At 35.3% G+C, this 5768-nt stretch overlaps 1 non-coding gene across 1 annotated transcript; it reads left to right on the forward strand.

Moving 5' to 3' along the window:
- The first annotated feature begins 3681 nt into the window (after positions 1 to 3681).
- On the forward strand, positions 3682 to 3786 carry LOC111797757. Its single transcript, XR_002815583.1, has one exon. It is a non-coding gene; the product is annotated as a U6 spliceosomal RNA (small nuclear RNA).
- Positions 3787 to 5768: the final 1982 nt, after the last annotated feature.

Here is a 5768-nt window from a genome sequence, read left to right on the forward strand (position 1 = left end):
ACGATCCCTTATGGATGATAACTAAACTCTGTGTATCCAATAGACCCTAAACCCTCTTAGCTAGTTCATGAATAGAGAAAGCGCCCTTATCATCCTTACAAAATACTTAGTCAACCCAAAGTTATGTACAATCCAAAACTGGGTTCTAGGATCATAATAACGAAGTAGTAGCTTATGGTCTATATGATCATTACAGATATTGTAGAGCACATTCCATCATCCAATAACAATACTTGGCACAAACGGGATCCGAATCCCTAAATCATGCAGTTATAAACGTAAATATACGTACATCATGCCCAAAATACTCAAACAAGGGATAATGTATCAACCAAGGATGCTGAAAAGCTTATAAACATATGAATTCTATCAGAGTTCTCAATTCTGCATTGTGGAAGCTGTAAGATAAAATAATGTACCAAATCGTTAACTTTTAGGTTTTCAAGACTTAGTTATCATGATACTAGGTCAAATAGCCTCTTAAGCATGATTTCTAATAATTTTTCCATGGTCCTGATCGACCCTTGCAAGTATTTTTTGAAACATACTCCATATGACTAATTACATGTTGAGTGTGTCTGGGATCACTATTCATGGCCTTTTCGAAAGTGAAATTTCTTCAAATTCCTTGAATACGTACCCGATTGAATCTAGTTTTTTTTAACATCAAATATTATTGTGAGAGCCAGTCCAAAAATAGGTGAACCGACTCAAATAGTAAGCAAAGGTTATTCCATGTAGCCATTTATCCATTGGATTGTGTTAGAGTTACTTTTCACAACCTCTCCAAAACTGGTTTTTCCTCAAATTTGTTGAGAATTTTCTAAGTTTGAATCTATTTTCTATAATTTTAAAAATTATTGTAAGAACCATATAAAAAGGGATGAATCCATCCCAACAATGTACAAATATAAGAAAAGACAATAGGATAATGTGGCAGATTCCTACGTTGCCCCATTACACTCATCTTCTACCTTTTATCTTTACGATACACGCGACAAAGACAACTTCCCACCTTTGTAACTCATTCATTTTCGACTGAGTTTATGACCATCTCTACTCATTTCTTCATGAAATTTAAAGACCTACATACGATTGATCATTTGAGACTGATCTTAATTCATTTGGTTCAAAAACCACAAAAAATATGTTGAGTCAAAGTAGGTTACTCAGTTGCTCTCGATTTGGGCAATTGAAAGCTTATCTCCTCTCAACTTTGTCAGCAACTTGTTCCTTAATTTGTACTAAAGCTAATGGTATAAGACTCATGTCATGACTCAACCGATGGAGAACGAATTTTGTGGATAAAGTTCTAAAATTCCAAAATTTGTTACTCATCAAAGTCAACTTTTTGATTTTTTTGGTTCAAGTGACTTTTAGCTTTTGGTTTCTTCATCTTTCTTGCTGCAAAGCAATGAGGGATGAGATTTATCGTGGGGAGGGAATTTCTCAATTTTCAGAAACTTAAGTCGAACCTTCTTCTGGTTATTTTCCTTCCCGCGCTTCATAAAAATCTGTCTATTTGATTTCATGAAACTTTTGGAATAGATTAGACATGCTAATTTTTACGAAATCAAAACCGCCCAAATTCTAGATTTCTTACTAATGGGCTCAAATGACGTTTTGTAGATCTCCTTCTTATGAACCTAAAGAGACCAAAATCTTGAAGAGGTCTATAGAGTAAGCATACTCATAATCTAACTATAGATAAATTTCGTTACTTTTGACTTTTTTAAAATCGGTCAAGTGGTGACTTAGGGTTGTTCTCTTTCAAGCAAGAATAATTTGAGCTTCTAATTCATATGTTAAGATTTCAAATTTGAGAAAACATAAATGGCAAGGATAAACATGTAAATTCAATCCCTTTCCTTACCATTCATGTTTTCTCACATTTGAATTCAACCAATGAGAGTCTTCCACTTGTTGATAATTTTTGTAATTATCCCAAACTTTTTTTTAATTATTAATTATTAATTTGGTAATTACCTCAAAAAAATCATGATTTTATACCCAAAATATCAATTTGTCATCTTATTTGCTAGCTTCCAAATAAGCCACTATTGAGGGGCTTAATTTTGCTTAACTATGGGCCATTTTTACAATTTCCCACTTTGTAGGGCTATCTTTACAAATTTGGTTTATTACGAGAGCATTATTTGCAAATTGGATTTTATAGTTTAAATTTTTTCTCTCTTTTAGAATTATTTTTCCAAAAATACCCTTTTAGGGCTTTTTCCTATTTTTTTTGTGACAATTCCTCCGCTCTACTTTCTTTTTTGGGTAAGGTTGAATGCATAATACTTGTTTGTGCATGATTCTTGCACGCGGTTATGAATCTATTAGGCAGACTCATATACATACCCTTGGGTCTGACTACAGGCTAGCACACACTCATGCTGCTCGAAACCAACAAGGAAAAAAAGGAGTGTGTATAGTATGTTGCTCTACACATCCATACAACACACATACTAGAGAAGAATCCTATGCTCGTGACATACAGCATACAACATACTTTGAGGGTTTCACGTGTCACCCTCAATTACAGATTTACGACGGTGCGACCCTATTCAGGAGGCCTGACGCCGTGTTCACATTCACTAGGGGCACTCATCATGAGTCTACTACCTGTGTAGTCCCAACTGTTTTCATGATCAGTTTATAGAATTGCGGTCTTAGTCATTATCTCATTCCTACACTTAATTGAAGCACTCACCCTAAGCCATCTACCTGTGTAACCCCAAATCTTTTCCAAGGCTAGTTTACGAAATCGTAACTTCTTCCTTACCCGTTTTTACACTCAATAGAAGTTCTCATCTCGAGCTAACTATCCATGTAATCCCAAGTCCTTCTTCAAGATCAGTTTACTTGATTGAAACGTCGACCTTGATTCGACCCTACACTCAATAATAGCTCAAGTGACTTTGGGGTTTTGATGATATTGTTCATACTATTAATAAGCTTGTTAAGCTTTCTTAATCATTATTAGATGTCATGGAGGTTTATTAGGTCCTTAGGGGCATCTAGGTGACTTAGTCCTCATCTCGCGTTTTTTAAGATGCTTGGGGTTAGTTCCTTAGGGTTAATCCAATCTCTGGGTGCACTCAAGTCTAGACATATGACCACTACTCATAATCCTAGGGTGCTCAATCTATTAGAAATATACTGGCCTAGGTCTACATGCAAACTGCTCTAGCTCTAGTGCCCTAATCTTAGCTTGGTTCACTCATGCATACTTTGTTAGGGAGATATTTCTATCAATCATGCATGATTATTAGGGAGATGTTCCTATCAACTAGCAAGGAAATCATAATCTAAACACTCAAACAAATTGAACGGGGAAATAACACCCATTAGTCACCCAGACCACATATCATAATATCTTCTCCTCTATTCTAGCACAACGGAAAACATAAAAATCGATATGCATCATAAACTCTTATCATAGGGTATTTTGTTAATTTCCTTAACATATATTGCATTTTCATGCAAGATATGCTCGCTTGCTATTAGTCCTTACGCAAGCAATACTTGAGAAAAGTCAGAATGACTATTTATATGGATGACACATGCCTTGTTGAGCAAGCTTTTTCTTGTGTTAGGAGCTTCAAATTTTCTAAAATTTCTCTAGTATAACCTAATTCAAATCAGAATAAGGTCAACATCAAAATCGGGGAAAAACAATCGAATAGAGGTTAAAACGAGTAATAATTGGAACGATACAGAGAAGATTAGAATCACCCCTGTAGAAGGATGACACACACCTATCGAGAAATGGTCCAATTTTTTTATAAATCAGAGTGGCGCAGCGGAAGCGTGGTGGACCCATTACCCATAGATCCCAGGATTGAAACCTGACTCACATATGATGTGCAACCCGAAGATATGAGAAATGTTTGGGGCCTCATGAATTATTGTGCTTTGTTACATTTATCGGGGTTTATCGGCTACTTGTTTGATATCTCACCTTTTGTATCCTAAGTTATCAGCTTCTAAACTCAATGGAATACTCAATTTTAGGGTTTATTGAGTAGGATTATTGTTCCATATTAAGATTTTTTCCCACGAATTATTCCTTATACTCCTCTCTAATTGGGCACACTCTTGGAGTTATTACCCTTTCAAGTCTTCTATAGAAATGTTTCTTGGAGGTGCAGAAACCAATTGGGATAGTCTCACACGAAGAATTAATGTTTAAAATCGAATTTAATTTTTTAAGCTCCTTTAGATTCCTTCAATAGGGGACCAATGGGAAATAGGTTCTCCGCATTTTTTGCCCCTTCCTTCCTTCACCAAAATTGTGGTTAATCTTATTTTGAAGGTATAGAAACAAGTTCCGAGGGAAATAGTGGACTATAGCTTTCAAATTTGAAAGGAACATGAGAACTCAAAACCCAAAAAATGAAAAGCTTATAACTCATGATTGAAAGCTCGGTGTTGCTTGCTTCTTGCTCCAAATGAACACACATGGCTCATAACTTAAGAGAAATGATCCACCACGTTTGAAACATCTAGAACCGCCATGATTTCGTAGTTGATCCTTTTAGATCTTTCGCAAGAAAATCCTATGCAGATCACAGCTTTATCGAATTTAGTTTTGAATTCTAGCCGTTGGATTTGATGATCTGTGAACGTTCTAGAGCATATCCAATTTATAGGGAGATCCAACAACTAGATTTCAAGAGTACTATGGAGGATCTAATTTGGTCAGCAATGACAATTTGGTGATTCTTTTAAACTTTATAAATAAGGTTTTAGAAAATATTAAAATTATTTTTTTCGAATAATCCAAATTTTTTTTATAAAATTCTTTACCTCTTGTTAGTCCTTTCTCGTTATTGAGTATCTTGAACAAGTTCTTATCCATAAAGAATTAAAATTTGGAGAAATTTTGTAATAATAATAATAATAATAATAAATAAAGTATATTTTCCCATAGTTTCTAACTTTTTTTAGTATTTCCTTCCTAAATCTTATCCATAAAGAATTAAAATTTGGAGAAATTTTGTATCGACTCTTCTTTATACGTTAAGTCCTTTCTTGAGGGAAGTGTATCATGTGCTATCACGTGAGTGGGATGACGTATACTTTTATAACATAGACACATGAAAAACATTATGTAGGGTAGATAAGTTTTGTGGGAGTGTGAGTATGTAGGCCACTAGTCCTATTGTTTCTAGTATCTCAAAAGGATCGATGAACATGGGGCATAGCTTCCCTTTCTTACAAAAATCTGAACATCTCTCCACGGTCTCCTACATCGAAATTTAAGTTTTTACACCTTACATCTACATAAATATTTTACGAACTAAAATTTTAATTTTATTAGAAACAAAAATAAATTTAAAAAAATTTGAACTTAAATCAATCTAACCCAAAACTATATGGTGGGTTGGGTTGAGTTTAGTTTTTGTGATGTTCAACATTAGTTGGGGAGGAGAACAAAACACCCTTAAAGTGTGAAAACCTTCCCCTAGCATACGCGTTTTAAAGCCTTGAGAGAAAGGTCGTAAGGGAAATTCCAAAGGGGACAATATCTACTAGTGTTGAGCTTGGGTCGTTACTGGTATCAAAGCCAGAAACCAGGCGATGTGCTAGCAAGGAGGTTGTTTCCCAAAGGGGGATAGACACGAGGAAGTGTGCCAACGAGAATGCTGGGCCCCGAAGGGGGGTGGATTGTGATGTCCCACATTGGTTGGGGAGGAGAACAAAACACCATTTATAAGATTGTGGAAATCTTTCCCTAGCAGACACGTTTTAAAGCCTTGAGG

Source organism: Cucurbita pepo, chromosome LG06 (assembly GCF_002806865.2).
Source record: "Cucurbita pepo subsp. pepo cultivar mu-cu-16 chromosome LG06, ASM280686v2, whole genome shotgun sequence".
Lineage (NCBI taxonomy): Eukaryota > Viridiplantae > Streptophyta > Magnoliopsida > Cucurbitales > Cucurbitaceae > Cucurbita > Cucurbita pepo.